The sequence below is a fragment of the Passer montanus genome, unplaced genomic scaffold (genome assembly GCF_014805655.1).
Source record: "Passer montanus isolate IOZ18808 unplaced genomic scaffold, ASM1480565v1 scaffold2, whole genome shotgun sequence".
In the NCBI taxonomy this organism is placed as follows: Eukaryota; Metazoa; Chordata; class Aves; order Passeriformes; family Passeridae; genus Passer; species Passer montanus.
Window position 1 is genome coordinate 26,916,966 of NW_024366591.1, and position 22,537 is coordinate 26,939,502.

General features: G+C 40.6%; 1 long non-coding RNA gene across 1 annotated transcript in view; it reads right to left on the reverse strand.

Moving 5' to 3' along the window:
* Positions 1-4,093: 4,093 nt before the first annotated feature.
* Positions 4,094-22,537, reverse strand: part of LOC120501415 — a 38,213-nt gene continuing 19,769 nt past the window's right edge. The window contains exon 3 of the long non-coding RNA XR_005627286.1: positions 4,094-4,232. This is a non-coding gene — a long non-coding RNA (uncharacterized LOC120501415). The remainder of the gene's footprint in view (positions 4,233-22,537) is intronic.

The window sequence follows — 22,537 nt, forward strand, 5'->3', positions numbered from 1 at the left end:
CAGCATCTTCTAGCTTCTTTTTAACAAGCCTCTTCAAAGAAACCAAACAAACCAACACCCAAAATCAAAATCAAAGACACAAAACCAACCAACCAACTGAAAAAAACCCACAAAACTTCCTTGGAAATCACAAAAAAGACCCCATAAACCCACTGCTACCCTTTGGAAGCCAAACACAATGTTTTGGACTTTATGATCTTGATGTCCTGAAAGACATCCAGAATAAGCACATCAGAATCATGATACATGGAGAAGATTGGCAGCCCCAAAGGGATTTTATAGAACCATAGAATGTTAAGGTGTTGGAATGGACCTTAAAGATCATCAAGTCCCAAGCCCCTTGCCATGGGCAGGGACACCTCCCACTAGACCAGGTTGTTCAAGGCCTTCTCCAAACTGGCTCTGAACACTGCCAGGGTTGGGGCATCCACAACCTCCCCAGGCAATCTGTTCCAGTGTATCACCACCCTCACATTAAAAAATTTCTTCCTAATTTCTAACCTAAATTCCCCCTCCTTCAGTGTGTACCCATTACTATGTACTCTTTGTTCTGTAACTACAGATCTCAGTGAAGGGTCCCTCTCTGCTTTCCCTGTAGGCCCTCTTCAGATACTGGAATGTTGCTATGAGGTCTCCACACAACTTTCTCTTCTCCAGGCTGAACAGCTCCAGAGCAGCCCAACAGAAAGTTGCCTGGTTTGCTCACAGACCGGGCACAGCCAGTCATGAAACCTCACCCTTGATTTATAAACACTAATTATCTTTTAATGTTACCATTGTAATTAATACTCTAGTCAAATTTCTTTGTTTATATCTCTCCCTGGAGGAATAATTTATATTTTCATTGTTTCTTCATAGAGAAAAGGCTAAGAACTGCATTTTTAAAATGCATGAAAGCCTAGTAGTCCCTTCATGCCCTATTTTAAATCAGTTGGTGTTAAATGTCTCTCAATAACATTACCTTAAGTCTTAGTAACTGTATTATGTCTGTGGCTAACACAGAATTGCCTAAGTTTGAACACCACTGTTTCCTTTGTGCAAATTTAATGAGTGTGGAAGGAAACCTGAGCATAGCCTTGAAACTCAGGTTCACACCTCTGCTGTCCTACATGGAAAGGTGAATTTCTGATAAAACACTTATGATGTACATGTGGGGTTCTGGCAAAAGGCAGCTGACTTTACCAGGCTTCTGCTGAGTATGCTGGCCTCTTTAGGAGACCATCAAGGGGAAAATCATCTACTAATAAATGACATTTATGAGAAACATCATGATAACACATATAAAAGGCTAACATAGAAAAATGTGGCAAATGTCTTTGACTTGGAAGTGAAGACTCAGCTCATGACACTGCATGAGTTTTGCTTTTTCACAGAGCAACTTATAGAGAGGACAAATCTACACAACCTCCTTTGAATGCCTTATCTTTAGTCTCTCAACTCTCATGTCTTTTAAATGAAGGCCTTTATGTAGTAGGTCACAAATGCCTGAGTTTCCAGGAAGTGCTTCTAATAAAAAGCAATTGTGCAGGATTAGATAGCACTCAATAATTTACAGCTTTCAGATCATCCTCTTTCCATCCTGTTTAATGTACCTATTACACATAGGCCTTGCCCAAGTTCAGAACTAAGGAATAATCATTCTCCCCCTCTCTTATTACTAATGGCAATGACAAAGCTATTACTGGTTTCAGTGCTGTAGAGCTAAAACCAAAATTACTGAAGGTTCTCAAAGCAGTTAATCACGAACAAGACGTAAAATCCCCTCTTCCTCCATCAATGTGTTGCTAGGGTTAGTTAGTTCACATTGTTTGAAATTTTGTATGTCACACATGAAGTAAAATCTGTGTCTGTGTGCTCAGGACAAGACCCAGTATCGACTGCAGTAAGTGGGCATCATCCTGTGCATTTTAATACATTGCTTTTGAAACAGGTTTTCCTGGCATTTCTGGGGTACTTTCCTGCTACTTTAAGATACTCTGCTTAGAGTATTCTCTCCTCTCCCACCCTCCCTCCTTCCCTCCCTCTTTTTCATACTCATTGAACCAAAATTCCAAAATTAAAATAACACCTATGGACACTACCCAAAAGCCATGGCCGAATGTCAAAAACTTCCTGTTTTTACACCAAGACTTAAAAAGAGTTCCTTCTCTCTTCCTCTGCTTCTGTGTCTACCAGCTGCTTCAGGGTTGTCACTTCGCTAGACTTTGACAGCCAGTAACTGAGCAACCAACTTGAATTGTAACAGCATGGCCATAGGTAAGGTAACTTCTGTAATACTTGTGATGGTCTGGAACAAATTACTTGGCAAAAAAAAATTATTTCATTAAATGGGAAGAAAAGGTGTCCTTCAAGCTCTCAAAAAGTCCAAAATGTACAACTTTTGTCTTGGATCTCTCAGTTTCATCCTGGATAATAAAGGAACAGAATAGTACAAAAATAACCCACCCAAAACTTCTGAGTTTCTTTCAATCCACAGCAAATGCCTGAGGGGCAGTTTTGTCTATTATGTGCTTTTCTCATAGGCTGTTTCTGGTAAACAGTTTGCCTTAAAAATGTCTGTCATTATTATCCCTGCACTTAGAGGGAATGCTTTTATTCTAAATGCACGAAGTAGACTGCTGAGACAGCCATGTAATCAATATAAGACTGCCTGATGATGTTCTGAAAAATATTCCTTGGGGATCTTTCCATGTTGCTATATCTTGAACTTGCTTCCTGTGGTAGAGTGCAATTGCACGAATTTTTCCGATAGAGAAACCTTTATCAAAAAAAAAAAAAAATCCTGTAAAAGTAGCCTGGTGAGCTGCATAAAGACTACAAACTTTGTATGGGCTTTTCTTTGTGGAAATCCTTTCCCTTTTTTTATGGTGCTGCTTAGTTATTCTGAAAGATCAGTAGCCATTTCTTACTCTTTGACACATGAACTTTCTGAAAATTGCAGTCCACAATGCATGTTATTCCTGTCTTAATTGACAGACAGCATTTTTCTTTGTTAAATTTACTGATGTAGAGAACAGGAAAAAAATATAAATCACTGCAAATCCAGGTTTAAGATGGTGGTATATAGGACAGGATAGTATAATTATAACATGGAAACAGGCTTCCCTTGGAAGTGGTGGAGTCAGCCTTTTGGGAAGTGTTAAAAAACCGAGCAGAGGTGGTGCTGTGTGATATGGTTCAGTGGGCACAGTGGTACTTTTTCAAAGATTGGATTTGATTATTTTGGAGATATTTTCCATCCTTAATGATTCTGTGATTCTAAATAGTACAAAACTGACTGGCTTTGTCAAAGTACTACAAGTCTGTCTCTGTTCTTCTACAATCTTGTCCCATCTGGAGGCAAAAATATTTTTACAGTACAGTTCTGTTCATAAACCAAAACTGAAGATCAGTCATAAAAATATTAATTTGACGAATATATATTTTACATTTACAGTTCCGTTTGAGAGAGTCCACCAAGATCCTTACATCCACCAGTAAGGTGAAGGAGGACCTTGGAATTCCCACCTACATTTTAATTTAGCTATTATAGATGAACAGTGTAACAAAAAAGAAGAAAGACTTCTGGAATGCAGCTTCAGAACTTCCATTTGTAAACTGTAGGAGGTTATTGTCTCCTCTTCCTCTGAAGAAAAGTAGTCCAAGCCTTACCTAGGGAAGTGAAGTGACTTTGGGACCCCAGGACACTACCCCATGTGAAGTATGTACTAAGAAGAATAGAAGGAAGAAGGAGCTTAGGGTAGGGAAATTTGACCGATGAGAACGGTCAGAGGAAGTGAGTTTGTTTAGTCTAGAAGTCTTGAAAATGAGGGAGGACATGGTGGCAGTTTTCTAATATGTAAAGGGTTATAAAAAAAGATTAATTTATTGTTCATTATGTTCACTAGTTTTAGGACAAGAAATAATCAGATTAAATAAAGGGCATTTAAGTTATGTATTAGGAAAAAGCAATTCTTATTAAAGAAACATGGAAACAGGTTGTACAGGCAGCCTAGGCTGAAGAGAACTCTTCCTTCATTAGAGATTTTTGGAAGAAGATAATCCTCCCATTCAGATTGTCTTGGCAAATGTAAATGTCATCTTACCTCTGGGTGAAAGGAGGGCACAGATGATCCCCTGTGGTACTTTGCAGCTTTGTACTTCTGTGATTCTAGGATCCATTTCTGGAAACATGTAAAGTTTCTAGCAGCAGCCTGCTCTTTCCAAAGCTGCTCAGCAGCTTTCTCACCTCTCTGAAAAAGAAAACCCATGGGACATGAGGTGGCTTTTCCATCTTGGCCACTGCCCAGAACCTTGCTGTGCCTACCGGGTACAGAAAGTGCTAATAGGTAACCAGTATACTCTACTTCACCCTGGAAGAGCCTGGCATTATGTTCAACCACCTACAAAAGGCTACATACAAAAAATCCACAAGCTGCATAGGACAGAAGAACAAGACAATCAGCTAGAACTTACAGTTATAATATGCAAATGTCATGGCTGGAAATAAGGTAAGAACAAAGTTATTTTCCTGTTTTCCATCTTGGAAACCTTAGCAATTACTCTCAAGGCCTTGACCAGATTTATCCAACCAGGAGAGAAAATTTCCCTGCTGTTTTTTGCCAAGCTTCTGCCTAAAATTACAGCTTCTTTCTTCTGCTGTCTTATCAATCCTTTGTCTTCTTGCCAAAAAATATCTGAAGTACCCTGTAGAAAGGATGAAACTTATGTGTCTCTGCTTACTGCACAGCTAGAAACATCTAAATTGGGAGCCAAGGAAATTGTTTATTAAATTCTGAGGGTTGAACACAAAGATAGGTCTTAAAAATTGTTCCTTTTCTTGCTAGGAATTCATTGGTTCTATTAACCTCTCAAATCAGACCTGTTCTGTACTTGGCAAAATCTCAAGCAATTGTAATGCTGCTGAGAAAGAAAAAGGCAAAAGTGGAAAAGAAATGGTTTGTCACTAGTGAATGCAGCTCACTTAAAATCCTTCAGCTGTCTTCCGTGCTTAGAGATCCCTGCTGAGTTGCCTGATCAGTTGTTCCTCATATTCCTTGTGAATGTGACTGATTACAACTTTCTTATTCAAAATTAAGCCTTTTCTTTCCTTTCCATCACCATCTTTGAGAGCCACCACTGATGGGCCTGTGAGGATGCCTCAGAAGTCTCTGCAGTCCCACACTGTAACAGAGCATATATGAATGCCCCTTGAGAAGGAATGCAAGCTCTTCTTCATCAGTTTTCACCATCCCATTGGGGAGAATAAACTCTTAAATTTTTTCTTGTTCCATAGAGTTGTCTTTACTCTTCTAACTACAACTGCATTGTTGAGCAATCAAGTACGTGATTTCTAACAACCCCAAACAAGAGCCATTGCCCCAGCCTCTTAAATCTGGCTTGGAGCAAGCTCTTTATGTTGCTCAACTCCTCATCTGATCATGATATACACAGGCAGTTCTATGAAATACCTGCTTCTCCTCTCAAATGCAAAATTCATTGTTTTTCTTCAAAGCTGGCATCCCAGCACATTTTGTTGCTCTTTGTCAGGGCATGCTATATTTAAGACATTTCATTTTAAAAAATTTTTATTGTGTTGCTGTTTTACTGCCATCTCACTGTAGCTAAAAAATTACTCCCAGCAGCTGCAAGTCATGTTCTCCTTGATTTTCTTTGTTTTTTTTCCTTGGGGTGTATTGTCATATATGAAAATGGGCATGTCAAGCTGATAAATTGCCTGTAATCCACCCATTCATCTTCTGTGCCCCAGATTTCTGCACACTTTCCCTGTGGAAGTTTCTTCCCGTATTACTCTTTGTTTTCTTGATCAACAACTTGTAAATCTTGTCCACTTTAGCACTGTTCAGGGCTCTTCATTGCCTCCTTACTCTCTGTCCTCTACCCTCTACTTCAGCAGCATTCACAGTTTATTGCATCTGCAAAAGTTCTCTCTCCCCAGTTTGACACGTCTCATCCAAAATGGGACCATGATCAAGAGTTGCGGTTTGCTCACTAATTGGTCACCTGGAACTATGGCAATGATTCTTATGCAGTCAATGATGAAAATTATTATCTGTTTTTGTTTGCATGCATTCCACTCATCTCCACTCCAATATTGATTATCAAAGGCATTAGGTACATATGTTTATTCCAAAACCAAGAAATCCAACTCATATTCTAAAAAGCACCTGCTCCAGAGCACTGCTGGCTCTTGAAACCTCTTGAAAGCAGCACCCAAATTGTAGTAAGATCCCCTATTGTGCTGATGGCTCCCCTTATAGGGGAAGAAAGCCACAAAGAGAGACAGAAGGAAGACACAAAGCTATTATGCCATACGTTTCTGGCATATAATAATGCTGGCGGCGATCACAGCTCAATTTCTAAAGAGGGAAATGGAGTTTTCCAGGAAGATCAGATCATCCAAATCGCTTTCCATCTACCAGACACTCTCCCTGGTCTCCACTGGCTGGTAACAAAACAAGTGCCCTTTGCTCTAGCTCATCCTTTCCCTTCTCCTCAGTCCTCCTGGTTCCCTTGCTCCTTGGTCCCTCTGAGTTCCTACTCACCATAGGTTACAAACCCTTGCCTGCTGCAGCAACAGTGCTCTTAACTTTGGTTGGTAAATCTTTGAGTTTGGCTGTCTTTGGGTAGCAATTTTAGCCTCCAGCTGCAAGGAAGGAGCACCAGGTTACCAAGATGCTTAGAACAGAACCTGTCTGCTCGCCCCCATGGGAGGCTGCATCCATCTCAACAAGAATGTGAGGGAAAAGTGGGATCTTTTCTCTTCCTCTAGTTTAAATATCCTCAAAATCAGACACTGCCTTCCTCAGAGACTGGGTGCGTGCAGCCCACTCTGGTGGTTGTTAGCAATGAAAGTCATATAAATTTTTTGGATTGTCAGGCATCAGCCAAGCCCAAATACTCTAAGTGTGGAGCTGGCATGTACATGAGTGGCTGATGAGCTGCACCAGCCCAGAAAAGCTTGGCCAGGACACAGAGATGTGGCTGTGTGTAAGCCTGATGCAGTGATATGAGAGACCAGACCACACGTCCTGAACTGGCACAGGAAATGCAATGGGAGTGAAAGTTTGTAATGTAAGGGGAAGTGTCTTATCCCTTCCACCCAGGGATGAGCTCACATGGAAGGAGGAGCATTGCTGCTGCCCTCAGCATAGACATGCTGAGTTACAGCGGTCTGATTTGGACATCTGTGGAACAGAAGATTCAAGAGAAAAAGCTGTGAGTGGATCACTCATATAAAATGAATTTGCTACAGAATACAGACTTAAATTGTAGCAGAAATTCAAAACACAAGGTGTCTGAGTCTGCATCCCAGTTAAGTATATCATCCATGCCTTTAAAAGATGCAAACTAGTAAAAATCTGAAGGCAGAGTAACAGAATTTACTGTGCCCATATGGAAATTTAAAGAAAGAAGCTATTCATTGTGAATATTACAATAGAGCATTTACCAATATGGTGGGCATATCCTCTTAGCACTTAGACCAACAAAAATAATGAAAAAACCCTACACTTAACTTCCATTCCGAGTGATTAATTATATTAAATTTGAATTTATTTTGTCCTGCTTTGAATTCCTTGACCCAGATAAAAATTCCAGTATCTGGTTTCACAAAGGCATGAGTAAGGCATGGAGAATGGGAACCATTGTTTTTATATGATAGTTTCACAAACAGATGGGCATGTCTTTGAATGGGAAACTAATGGGAATAATAAGCATTGCCTCCTGGGAATATTTAACATGGAGGTATTAAACTGATCTCCATGAACACAGCTATATGTCAGGTGCTATTTTCTCTGCTTTTACACAAAATTCTGCATGTGTGCTGGGCTATGGTGGAGTAATGTACTCTCATACTCCCTATCTAAAATGGTACTTAGTAGTTTAGATCAGGACCAGTTCTGTAATGTCATCACTCTTTTTATCTTAGGACTCAGTTTTAATAAAGGTGGAGGTACCTGGGGTGTGTAAGGCAATGTGGGTGAGGAAGCTGGAAGGGAGCATGTAGGGCATTTTTGGCTCCTCCCAGGAGCAGAGATGACAGCTGGGATTTGTGTGCCTAAGCAGTGTCTAATGTGGGAATGCTTGCCAGCAAAGTGCTATGCCACAGGCTACGGCATAAGACATTGAGAAATGAAAGGAATAAAACCATGTAAAATCTGCAAGTTACTTAAAATTTAAGGAAAGAAAACTTTGCCTGTCTTACACAAAATACTTACAAAAACAAGCCTTAAACAAAAGGATTTTTGGAAGTATTCTCAATAGATTCAAATGGCATGTTTCCAAAGTGTCTTTTGAAAATAAGGCAGGGCAGATTTATTGAAAGGTGCCTGTAGGGGGAGATGGTTGCCCGGGAGATTGGCAGTAAACATTTCATCTCCAGGTCACCAGCTCAAGCCAGCTCGGCTCAGAGTGGTCAAAAGCCTACTGTATTATTGTCATTAGGAAAGGACATGAATCATTCCTGAGTCTGTGGAGACATGAAAATGTCTGGTTCAATAACATACATAAATTATTTTCTTAGAATGCTTCTGGGGATGAACAAGCAGGGCCAGAACATGGACTTGATGATCATTGTGGGTTCCTCCCCAGAGGATCCAGCATATTCAGTGTTTCTGTGACTTTCTGAATGTTTATAAAAATACTAGTCCAGAAAACACTAGTAATTTTTATTTAAAACAAATCCACCCATTAACTATGTAAAATATACATAAGTTTTCCCTTCCCTTCCCTTCCCTTCCCTTCCCTTCCCTTCCCTTCCCTTCCCACAGTCTTTCATTTCCTCATTCTTTCTCTTGTTCTCTCTTTCCTCCTGTCTTGTCTCTTTCTTTCCTTTTAAAGAATAATTTCAATTTACTTATGAAGTCACTAAAAGAAGACATAAAATTTTAAAGTAAGCTTTTATAATCTGTTTTCTTTCAAAGTATAGTGGACTATTGGAATTTAAGGAAAAAAATACATTTGGGACCATTTGTCTACTAGAAAAACAATAATAAACAAGGCACTAAACAAAATGTTTTGCAGCAGCCACTGTCTGAAGTGTATTGCAGCAAGGCATGATATGCTAAAGGGAAACTTGATCACATTTGATTCAGGGTGATGTCTTTCATTAATCCACTGGAGAAGAGAACAAAGCTTGAATGATTTTTGTTTAATAACAAACAGACAATAATATCAACAGTGCTTCCCATTTAACTTTTGGCAACCATTAATATGTGCTGCACACATACCCGAGAAAAAGAGACATTTTCCCCATTTGGTTGGTTTCATCTTTTGAAGCATGTCTCCACCAAAAAGCAGATTTCAATTTCCTTTGGGGACCACAAAATACCCAGCTCTTTTCCTCTCCCTCACTGTGGTTAGAAGTTTATTTTTCAGTTGTGGTAAGTGCTTTGCACCATATTTATCTGCATGTTGTTTGTTTTAGGAGTGGAGCACAGAACATACAGACTTCTACCAGGGGAAAGACTAACAAGCAAAAGACTGTACAGAAATAGTTTAATGAAATTGTTATGGGTAACCATATTGGTTGAATCAGAAAGTCTGCAGAGTCTCTAGACCATAGCTGAGGAGCTGCTTCGGCAAGAAATATGTGTCTGAGGCTTGCACACAGGCCCAACCAGCAGTGAAGCTGGGCTGCCCTTGTTTTTTCTACCTAACCCCAGGCAAGTCACTCCCCTTTACAGAATCTTTGTCCTCATAAGGAACATTTGCTGTATAATTTCTTGTTTCTCCCAGTGGCCTTACACATACACACTGTTCCTGCAGTTTTGTACTGCTGCAATGGCAAATAATTGACATTGACATTTGGTTAAAGAGTTAAATCTCATGGGTTTAACACTTTAACAGTCAAGCTGTCCTAGGAGAACTCTCAGCTTCTGTAATTTGTGGGGTGATTCTACCAGCAATTTCAATAATTCCAATATATTTCTAATTGATTTGCAGTTATGTAAGCCTTAATAGGATTTGGCCTTCTTTTGGAGGACATCCAAGAGATAGTTGTGAAAGTGATCCCTGTGAAGTGAGATAAAGAGGTTTGTCATCTTCTTTTACCCTACGTAGTCTGAGGCAAAGAGAGAAAATAATAGTTAAATCAGCATTAAAATGTTTGCTAAGTATGTTTGCTTGCATATACCCATTTTTCACATTATTTTTTTTTCCTGAAGATTTATGTGCATGAATGGAGAACAGATATTGTAAGGTTTCTCTAAGTAAAGGCTCATCAGTCTGAGAAAGAGGATTTTAATCAACTATGTATATTTATTTGTTATGAACATCTCTTTAGTACAAACACTCCATAAACAGTTGAATGGAATGACCCAAAAGATGTTTTTATACGAAAGCAGGAAAGAAGCAGAAAAAAATATGTCCATGAAAACTCACAAGGAATGATGTGCATGTTTCTTGTTTGTATGTAGAAAACAAAATTTTATTATTTATTTGCTTTATACTTTATATTTTTGCCTTGAATTTGCTCCCTCAGTTGCTGACCTTTATTTTCTACATAAACACTGGCAAATTTTGCAGCTGTAGTAATTGTCATCCCAGTTTCCTTAGAGTATCACTCTCCCATCTCCTGTAACATCACGCTGAATCAGAATAAAATCAGTGTGTCTCAGTCTTGTCACAGCATCCTTCTTATACATCACTACTCTTTTTCTGTAGTGCTGTATTCCAAACGCATTTTTTATGAAAATGCATTTTTGCATCTTTCTTCAAAAATCCTGCCCTGTCTTGTTGTTGAAGTCATCTTTCATCTTTACCTTTTCTGCCCTTCCTGAGTTATTTCACCTGTGTTTCAAACAGTACAAAACATTCTTTTCCTTCTATAGTTGCCCATAAAAGTAATGTCCTCATGCAGACCTGCTTTAGGCAGCATCACCAGCAGGTCAGAGGAGGTGATCCCTCATCTCTGCTCAGCACTGATGAGTGCTGGCTCCAGGTCCAGACTCCCCTCTACACAAGAGACAGGAGCATCCTGCAGCCAGCCCAGAATGGGCACCAAACTGGCTGTGGGCTGTGGCATAGGACTTTGGAGGAGAGGCTGAGGAAGGTTGGACAGCCCAATGTTTCACCACCCTCACAGGAAGGAATTTCTTCCTAATATCTAATGGAATTCTGTCCTCCTTCACCTTAAAGACATTGCTCCTCTTCCTATCCCTGATAAAGAGTCTCTTCCCATCTTTCCTGCAGCTGGCCTTTAAGTACTGGAAGGCTGCTGTAATGGTTTTCCAACAAAAGGTGAATTTGTTCCATTGAAAATGGCATCTTTTTGTCCATAGATGAGAAATATTTGCCCTTCATTAGTTTTTTGGCACATGGAATATTTTAGAAGAAAATATTCTATTTAATTAAATGGAATAAGTGGATAGAGAGCCTGAACACAAATAAAATACATGAATGAAAATGGATGGGAAAATAAATGGACATTAACTGACAGGGTACTCTGTGGCATTTTTCAAATATCCAATCCAGTTCATTTTCCCTGCATTGTTTTTTAGATTGAGTTTTGAGGGTTTGTTTCATTTTTTCCCCCCACGTACGTGCATGTGTGTATTTGTACTTAATATAAGCCTGCAAAGAAATGTCATTTTTAAAATTGAAAGACTGGAATTTTAACAGCTCTACTAACCCTGACAAAAGCCATATTCCACAAAGCACTTTCATCTAGATCCCTGTTTAAGCAGCACTGAGAAGTACTAAGGGTTTATGGAGACAAAGATGAAATTAACTGATTTTGTGGAGGGGAGGGTGTAACTAAAAATGAAACACATAAAGCAGCCTTTACAGGCTTTGCAAAATCACTTTTCAGGAAAATTCCCACTGATACCAGTGGAAGTCTTGACTGAGTATAGACTGAATTAATATTAAGAAATGCCTACAGTAATGGCAGAAGCTATTTACTGCAAGCCTATAACATGCTCTAGAACATACTGGTTTAGAGCCATTTCCAAGTTTTTAAAACCTGCATTTAAAACAGTGATTATTTTGCAATACCTAGTTTTGCAATACCTAGTTCCATGTCAGAGGGAGTTTAGGAAAGTTTCGTGCTAAATGGTGACACAACATCATTAACGCTAAAACCAAGCCCCCTTTTTTTCTTTCACTTTGTTATGTAAACTTGTACCACCGTAATTCTTAGTCATAATATGAAAAAAAGTTCCCTGTCACTGTGAAGCTTAACTGAACCATTCAGAACAGTGTCTCTTGCACGATTCCAGCTGAGTTTCCCCCATCTTCCCCAGCTGCTGATGCCGGGGTGCCCAGGAGCACAGAGCAGCCGTGCCACAGAGCTCCCCTCAGCTCTGCGCTCTCAGCTCTGCGCGCTCAGCTTCAGGTGCCCAGGTTCCTGTGTGTTTAAACACTCCTCCAGGAGTGTTTAGCTGAAGGAGGCAGCAGAAGCACTGCTGACCTGCCCTGAGATGAGAGCAGAAATAGTTTAATGAGCAGAGGGATCTACAGAGAGCAGATCCAGGCACAACGAGGCTGCCCCGTGCTATGCTGTAACTCTGCAAGAGATGGTAACTCAGGTTTCAAATAGCACAGCTTCGGGTTTTCATCTAGGGTGTGTTTACACACAACCCCCCAGCTTGTTACAACACCAGCTGGGACATAACCTGGGGCTTTCCTGCTCAGGAAAATGGTACATGGATTCCAGTAGGGAACCCGTCAGCTGCTTTCAACTCTGCATTAAGAAAAGATGCTGAATAATATAAGTACTGTCAATGTTGACAGACCAATAAAAGCAAGTGGTCTACAACCTAGCTAGCCCAAAGAGATCTGTAACTTTAGCTGGAAATGCCTGCAAGCAGGAAGAGCTTCAATAGCAATCATGGGGATATTCTGGTAGTCAGCTATTGTTGCAGCATAGTGGTTACTACATACACACACATCTAAAATGTTTACACCATTTACATAACATTTTAACAAACACATGATACTATAGCTTAGAAGTATTTTTTGTATAGAGAAATTGACTAGTGAGTTCTGGATCTTAGCTGCAGGGTGCTATACCCCATTGCTTGATGTTTGGCCAGTATTCTGCTGCCTGCCACACTGCCTGAATGAAGAAAACTTGAGTAATGAGTCTGATATGAAGTCAAATTTGTAGCAAGGGGGAGGTCTCATGTCTCCAGTTAATGGGAATGTTAGCCCTGGGAGAAAAAGTCATTTCCATCTCCTAGGAATCCTAACTCCATGCCAATGCCTTCTCTGCAAGACCAGCATTGTCTCAAGCCCTGATTCTAATCAGAGACCAACGCAGAGACTCCCTTGTTCATGCCCAGCTCCCATTTTCCAGCAGCTCTTAAAGCAGCTCACAGTGTCAATAGCATGTGCTGTTAGCACGGAGCCTTTGCCTGCACAAAGGCCATGTGTAGGGTGTACATTGGGAACAGACCTTTTGCCTGAAGGGCCCCAGATCTCTCTTGTGGACATCTAGGGCTTTCTGCCATGACAACAGCAGTCCCTTATTGTCAGTCAAAGCTATTTAGTTCTTTTTGACATCAGTTTTGACATTGCTTCAGGACTCACCCTGCAATGATAAGATAGGATGCCATGTTCTTCCCCACAGAACCAAGGAAAATTTCAATGGAGACCACTGATCAAGTAGAGCGTTTTATAAAGTTGTGAGTTTCAGTACACTCCACATTACCTTTCTGACTTAATGGTCCTGGGACAAACCTTTCCTGAGACCCTTTCAGCAAAGAAAGCAGACAATTCAGTGAAGCCAAAAGAAATTATTACAGATTGAAACCTGCTGAGGGTATGGGGATATTCCCCTCATCTGCCTGAGAGGAAGCAGCACTAGAAAAGAGTCAGAAGAGCCAAGTAAATATGTGATTGCCTTGTATGATTGTCTTTTCTACTTCTGGACTGCTGGGGTAACCGTGAAGTCAAGAGGGCAATATTCTATATCCTCCCTGTATAAAGAGAGCACCTACCTAAAATATAAACCAGCAGCATCATGTTCAATATTTTCTGCTAAAATTGAGAGAAAATTAGGTTTATCCAACTTTTGTTACTTATTCTGGAATTTGGCCAAGTTAACAAGGTTAATCTCATTCTTGCCAAATCTATGTCACAGGGTATTCATGTGGTCAGCACCTTGGCAGCTACAATGTACACAGCCCCTGTTTAGATAATTCTTTTCATACACATAATGTAAAAGGGCCTGGCTTTTACATACAAAGTAATTGTGAACTGGATTGTACTTATTGCATGAGTGCAGCAAAATATTTCTGGAAAATTATTTTCTTCCTCCCTGCTAATCGGTTAAAATCGCATGGGATAGCCAGGGTGTAGTGCAGATGGAAATAATCAGGAAAATATTCAGTTTCCATAGGAGATTTATTTTTTTTCCTCAAAGCTTAGAGTTTGACTACTCTTATTTTCATGTTCTCCAATCTGTTACAGCAAAAGATTATCCTCCTCTCCTAAGAGCATCTTGATTACAAGTTTTGGACTTTGGGTTGGAATTCAATAGAACTGTTGACTTCTTTAGAGAGAAAACCTATGTCTTGCCCAAAGTGAACTCTCCACAGACTTCCACTTACAATCAGTGGAGTGAAAGTTGCTTCTCCAGCCAATGATTCACAGCTCCCACTTCAGCCTCCTACTTTGAATCTGGCAATGGCACCAAAATTAGGTGTGTAAGGAGAGGCCAAGTGAATTCTTTCCCTTGGCTCTTTCTGATGACTAACGGACCAGCTTGTGGGAGATTTGCCGAGTCATCTGCTTGTTTTCAGAGATAACATTAATATCCAGATAAATGGTTTAGACATGTACAAATAAAGCAGGAAAATACTGTTCCTCATTGCCACTTTATGCCTGATTGACCCCTGCCTTTTGGCAAGAAAAAATATCAAAAATACCACAAATCTCCCTGACTATTCCTTGTACCAAAAGGTTGTCCTCATGCTAACTCCCACACAGAGTGTTCCAGAAAGAAGGCATTTTGGGGCAAGCTGAGGAAGAGAGACAAAATGCCTAAAGGAATTTCATATGCTGGTGATTTTGTAGAGGGTCATTCCAAAAGGGAAGCTGCTTGGGGTTACTGGTACCGTACCAAGTCGATGCCTTGCAGCCCTTAAGAAAATTAATGTCATTATCATTGGGACAGGGATATATTTCCCTCTTATCTTTAACATAAGCCAGTATAGAGGAAAATGTACAGAAGGGAAGGCATGACAGATGTGAATCACCTCTATTAACTTGCAAAAGTCATGTACATGTGTCAAAACAGCATATTAAAATGGATTAGCCATTCATACAAATAAGAACAACATGTGCATTTGTTTCAGCTAGGATAAAAATCACAAAGGCAATCAATTCTTTTACAGCACATGTGAAAAAAATTCTTGGCACAAAGGACAGCGTACCCCAAGTGTTCAGACATATGTTTCAAGTACACAGTTTTTGGGTTTTTTTTAGCTTTCAGGTTACTAGTTTGCTCCAGAAGGCCATGAGAAACCACAGATTGAAGGGAGACATAATGGCTTTACACTCCCAATGTATTCTCTAAAGTCACTATTTTTTGTCTTGAACTTTTTTCCATGTGGATTTGAATCCTACTCACATAGCCATGCCAAAATGACTTTAAACTACAGTGCAGTAAATACAGTTGTTTGGATAATAAATTTGTTGGATAATAAATAATAATTTTGGATAATAAATTTGGGGCATGTTTTTTCTCCTTGACTGTTTTTAGACAAAGTTTCACCATACACAGAGCTGCCACTTAGCATGCACAGAGCACATTTTCTACCAGTTGGACTCCCACTGTCAACCATGCATGACAACCATATTGACAGATGGACTATATTTATTTGGCAGGTTTTCGACCAAAGAAGGAAGTTACAGCTTAGATGAGCGTAAGTATTTTGTTATTAGCACATCATATTCCCAATTTTTTTACCCTTGTTGGTATTTTGTTTCAGAGGTGACAAGAAGCATTGTTTGCTCATTGGTTTTCATATGCAGCAGAAATTTTTGGTTGTCCAAGAGTATGCAGCCATGTCACATGAAAAAAATCCCCAAACACAAGGGTAGAAGAGCATTATAGCCCTTGGTAAAGATATAAGCTCCCAAAACACTTCCCAAACTCAGCCCCCTCCCCTTGCCTTAGAGCCTTCTGAAAAGTCATCAGACAAAAAATGGGTAGACAAAATCACAGCAGTCAGCGCACCCTCAGTTCCTCTGGAAGCTCAGCACATCCACACTTTGCCCATTCTTAAATTAGACCCCAGTGATCTGCTTATATCAATGTCAATGACAACCTTACAGAACTACACAGTTGTTCTAGAAAACAATTCAAAAAGCCTGAGATATTATTTTGGTCACACTTTGGGTTAGTGTCCTTGTACCTGCAAAGATGCTGCCACAGTTGTCCCATGTTTTCAAGCATAGAAGTGTCCCAGTTTCTCTTCCCAAGTAGGAGCACTTATGCTTTGTGCAAATTCCATTGACACGCAGCCCTGACAGCTCAAGCTGGCTGCCAGTGGAGACAGACTGCGTGGCAAGGCGAGAGGGAAGCCTCAGGGGTCACTGGTGGTTTTTGTTGAAAGTTGGCTCTATTTAGCCCAGGGTAAAATGTGAGAATGAGATGTAACCACAGTGGCAGCTATCAGGTTATGGCCATATGCAGAGATTGCTGCCCACTGCTGTTGAGCCAAATCAGCTTTGCCACTGGTATCAACAGCAAAGGACTTGACTCTCAGTCACCTGCTGATAAGTCAATTGAAATATTTGACTTGTTTTCAAATAATGTCTCTTTTCAAATATACTTAAGTCGATCACTTTCATGTTTCCCCTTAAATGCCAGAAATTAAGTGAAATAAATCCAACCTCAGCCATCCCCGAGCTTCTTTGCTTTCACATCATTCAAGGGTGGAAAGAGCTTTCTATTTTAATTAATTGGAGAATAAAAATCAGTATCCAGCTGAGATGTAGGGTCTCTTTTTTCCTGTGGAATCAAGACTCCTACAAAAAGTAGATGTTTGTGCTAGAAATGCCGACTCACATGAAATCAGAAGACTGTGATCAGGGATGTCAAGACCACCAGAGGTTAATGTTGCATTAAATCCTTGCGGTTGAAAAGAAGCCACAACAGTCGAGCCCCTTCTCCCTGGACTCCTGCTACACTTCACTGCTCCCCACTTTCTCCCTTCTTTCTCATATTTCACTATGTGAGTGTATATGTGTGTGCATACACATATGGGGGGGGGTGCTAAACTGTGCTCCCATTGTGCCTTGTTTCCTCTGGTAGTCCTGCCCTCTTCCCTGCTGCCTGCGCTGCTGTGTGTGCCAGCAGCATCCATGCACACTCAGTGAATTATGTGGAGTCACCTCCGAAGCCAAAGGAGGAGGTGACAATTGGTGGACATCTTCGTCTGACAGCATATGTAGAAACAGTCCAGCTGAACAGATTTCTGTGTGCACTAAGGGGACCAGCAGATTATTTTTGCCATTTACTGGCTTGAAAACTCAACATTTCAGTGCCTCCCTGGCTAGAAAGATACTGGGCACAAAATCCTGAGAACATAAGACCTGATCTTGGAAAGTGGTGTTTGTGCCTCCTCCTATTTTTCCATCTTTCTCTCCATCAGGCAAAGAGTATGGGCAATGTTGAAAGGAGAGGCACAATAATGCTGATAATTTATAAGCTGGCAATGGGATGCAATTTATAAATCAAGCAACTGCCATTGAAGTTTCTGAAAATTCCTGTAACAAGTACAATTCTAGCTGAAGTTTTGTCTTCCTCCTGTCTCCTCAGAGAAAACTCAGCTGGTAATAAACAGAAGTGGGCTGTAGTTCACAGAGGTGTCTCCTTTGTTTCAGGTGGAACCACAAGGGCAAGAAAGGGGGGAAAGGAAATACTGCTGCTTCAGTAGTCATAGTTACAATTCCCTGGTGCCAGTATCAGATAATGTCACATCTTTCAGGATCTGGATTTTTTTTAACTCTTACAAGAGTTTAAAGGTTACAGGTATTTCGCCTAAAGCAGGACATGCAGGGGGTAGGAGGAAGGGCTTGTCCTTCTGCCAGCACCTGGTGTGGGAGCACACTGCTTGTTCATGTACTTGTCAGTGAGTTTCCTGTCAAAGGCACTCATTTTGTGTGGCATTCACATTTTTTGGAAAAATCCTTTTGTTCAGGATTTTTCTCTTGGGGAGCTGAGAAGCCTCAGAGAAAAAAGAAAACAATTTTATCTCATTTGCTTCTCCTGTGTTTTGCTCCTTGGGAATATGTTTGGAGATTGTTTACCATCAGGTGGTTGTTTTATTTGGTTTCTGATGTAATTGTTTTGATTTATTAGCTAGAGTCAAGTTGTGTTGAGGCTCTAGAGAAAGTCACAAGTTTTTTTGGGTAAAAAAACCCAAAAAACCTTGTGACTTTCTGTAAGTACCCTTTCTGTATTCTTTAGTATAGTATAGTTTAGTATTCTTTAATATAGTATCATAAAATAATAAATTAGCCTTCTGAGAACATGCAGTCAGATTCATCCTCCCTTCCTTCATTGGGGCACCCTGCAAAAACAATAATTTTTTATTCAGTTTTCAGGGGAATAATGTTCTTGGGGTGGACTTCTATGTGTGATAGCATCCTCTATGCCTCTGAGGCTCTGCCTTCTCTAGGAAAAAAAGAATTAGTCCTCTGGGCTCCCTGCCTTAGCTGAAGCACCCCTAGGGGAGCAACCTTCAGTGCTGGCCATAGGGTCTCCACAGAATCACAACTAGCCCTATCAGTAATGGTGTTTAAGCTGTGCATTGCCAAAAGGCCCTCATCACTGACCCTAATGCCAACCCCCAAAGCAGCAGAGATGCTACAAACCCCTCCTGGGCTGCTCTTGCAGAATTTTGAGCACCCCCAGGTGGTGTGAAATGACCAGAAGACAGGTTTTCACTCCAACTGCCTTTGCAGGGAAATTGTGTTAGAAAGCAGTTGTGCTCCCCAAACCTTGGGGAATAGTCTTTTTCCATCACAATCATTGTAAAGGCACTGACCTAAATGCAGTGGTGCTTGCACACTGAATGCATAAGCAGCTCTCCAGTATCTGCTTATTTTTGAAAAAGAAGCTGCATTTTGAACGAACGTGTCTGGGTACAGGCCTTTTGGGCAATCAAAGGATATGTGACATACAAATGATATTTCCTTTGATATTTCCTGGTGCTGTTAGGAGAGCCAGGAGAAGTTATTTTTAATTTATGCATTTGGCCAAACACTAAATCTTATGAGCCTGACAGCTCCATATGAACATTTGACTTGCCATGCGATTATTCAAGTGCTTCAGCCGGGACACCCTTCACCATTTTCCCAAGTTTGGTGTCATACAGGCAGTCACTACGTCCCCTCCTACCATGGAAAATATAAACTCTGTGCTGCCCAGATCAGACTGGAGTCTCTCAAGTGTGGGATGGCACAGATCTGAATTCCTCTTTGCCTGAACTGTGAGCGAGCTGTAATCACAGGGGTTCTTCATGCGTCATTAGTGTTCATTTTGTAGGGCAAAGAGCTCAGTTTTCGTTATCTCTTACCATGTGAAACATCACATCTCCTCACTGTTATGATGCTATAATTACTCATCACATCTGTCCCAGAAATGTTTGTACATAGAAATTTAATCTTGATACTTTTTTTTCATTAGTAAGCAGTTTTGTGTCTGCAATATGCAAATTTTTTATAGAATGGGAAATCTTGAAAAAAATCTCATAACAGAAAGTGAAACACAGAGAGATAAAGAATATAAGAAAGCATGGTGCTGTAATATAAAGTGATTTTTGAGGTAATCATGCTCCCTATAGTAAAATAAAAGCTACAGTTCTTTACCTCTGACAATCTGAAAGACACCTTTTTTTTTTGTATGATTCAATTTTCTCTTTTATCATTCTTCTTTCAAAAGGAGCCACACTAAAAAATAAAAGTTGCACAGAAAAAAAAGACTTGGATATAAATAAAGATGAGGTACAACAGATCGGGGACACATTAACTTCCAAATGTAGAAAAAAAACAACCACAAAAAACTCAAAATATTTTATGTTAACATACCAATGAAAGGAAGTTCTAGACTATGATCTTTTTCAAGATGCTTCCTAAACCCTGCCTGGAGCTCAAATTAAATCACATTGGAATTTTTAAATCCAAGTAACTAAGAGGGCTTCAAAATGCCTTTTAAAGCATGTCTTTTTAGTGTTAATTTAGAAATAGAAGGCATTGCTTTTCCAAGACAAGAAAAAATTTCTAAAGCAAGCAAAGTTTTACTGCTCCAAAAATTACTTATTAACCATCCTATAGGAATCAAAAATGGTAAGTAGGTGTAGGAGGAAATCCTGCTGGCTTTGTCTATTCACTTGAGGTTATTTGGGTATATAACTGCAAAGCCATCTCATTAATCTAGCCTGGGTACCATGTACATGCCGGACAATTCTCAGAGCAGGAGGCACGAGCAGCTACCCTGGTGGGTCTCAGCCACCATCAGGGAGAGGCAATTTCTGCTTCTTGCTGCTATTGCCACTTCCATGGAACATCCCCTGCAGCATCCACACACATTTTCACACCTTCCGGACACAGAGCCATAGCCACACACAGATACAGATGTAGGCAATGTACAGCCCACTACTCACTGCCAACACCCAACCCGTTCTGACTGGAAAAGTCATTACCACACATGGAAGGCTCAGCTAGACTGAGCAAGGAGTGATTTATTAGCCCCATATTTAAATTTAATCATCATAATCTAGGAAAGAAATGCTGTCATTCTTTTCAACAGGGTTACTCTGGATTTCTCTGACAACAATTTTAGATTTGCAACATACCTGCCTGCAGAAAAACTCCTACTGTAACTTCTGAAAGTACAGAGACTGGCATCTTGAACTCTGGCATAATTTCTTTTGTCATAGAATATCCAGCAATTGTAACTATTTATTGTTGGTCATATTATTCCTTCACTCTCTGTGGATCCTACAAACAACATATGTTTTTTTCAGGCACCAGTGGTTCAGCTGACATTAACTGAAGTCAGATGAAATTAAGTTTATTGTTAAAAAGTATCCAGGATACTCTCCAGGCTTTTTCTGAAATTTAGTGCAACATCTAGAAAGACAGGTCAGTACTTGATATTTCAGAAAACCTCAGGAAAAAAATTCTGCAGAGCTTTCTGCGAGTCTTCTTAATTTTGAAGATAATGGAAACTTGAATGCTTGATATTTTTGAGTAAATGGAGACAGGTCAGCTCAGCGAAACCTTTCCAAGTAAGTTAAATGCCTTCAAAAACATTCAGGCAAAGTCAGGGTAGGAATCAGACCCCAGTCCCATCCTCAGTCTCTAGGACTGGGGCCCACATCACATGGTGCAGGAGCATGTGTCCCCACCAGTAAAAGAAGGGAAGCAGTCAAGCTCACATAGACTGCCTTGGGTAAATCTCCTCTTGTCTCAGACACATCTGTTACATTTTGATCACAACTTCTATCTTCCTCTGCCATATTTCTGTATTTTCCAGTAGCCTAGCTAAAAGTAACCAATCTGTATGAAAATGTTTCCTAGCCCTTACATGGTGGAAAGGCAGAAAACCATTAGTGCCAGCCACTAATTGCAACACTGATTTTTTGCAACAGTGATGTTACTGCTATGGCTGCTACCATCCAACCCCTCCACAAGCCTCTTTCTGCTTTAGCCCATGCCCCTAACTGTACCCACAAGGCTCTGGAGGGTCTCCAGGATGGCTTTCAGCAGTGCCCACACAGCTCAGCTGGGCTCAGCATTGCTCATTTCTGACTCACTTTGACCTGAGTGTCCTCCTGTCCTTTCTGGACTGTGACCCCAGCTTCATGTGTTGTCCCATAATGATTGCTTACGATGGATGGAGGCAGGTGAAGGAAGTCCAGAGACCAAAGGAAAGAAAACAGATGAAAAATCCTTCTCTTTTATCTATTTCAGTAAAATTTTTAACTGCCAAATGCATCTTCTCTTTCCTGAAGTGATAATCCTGCACTCCTTCCTGTATGACCTGGCTGTAACCCTGGGAGGAGGAAGTAATTTATTTCTAGCCCTGTTGTTTTAAATGTGTCTCAGCTGTCATCTGAGGCCACCTGAGATCATGTTTTTCACCTGCCTGCCTGCTCATTGGTCTCCAGTCATCCGGCACGAGGAGCCAGGAATGGGGCAGCCACAGCGGCAGCCCCGCACGAAGGGCTGACATGGGAGCACAAGCAAGGCCTATTTGTTTCGCACCATTTCCCCAGTGCCCATGCTGACAGACAGACAGACAGCCTCCCATCAGTCCCTATGGGGCACTGAGCAGCCCTGGCTGGGGGAATGCCCATGCTCTGCAGCTCCTACCTGCTGCCTTAGAAACAGAGACATGAGCCTGTGCTCTTTGTTCCTTTCTTTTTCTTTCTTCTTTCCTCATTTTGCTACTCAGATTGTGCCCTGTGTGCCAAGTCGCAAGGTGGGAGTGAAGAACGAAGAGAAAAGAGGAACAAAAGGAGAGAGAAGAGTGAGCATATAAAGTCAGGAAACATATTTTGAGACTAAATAGCAA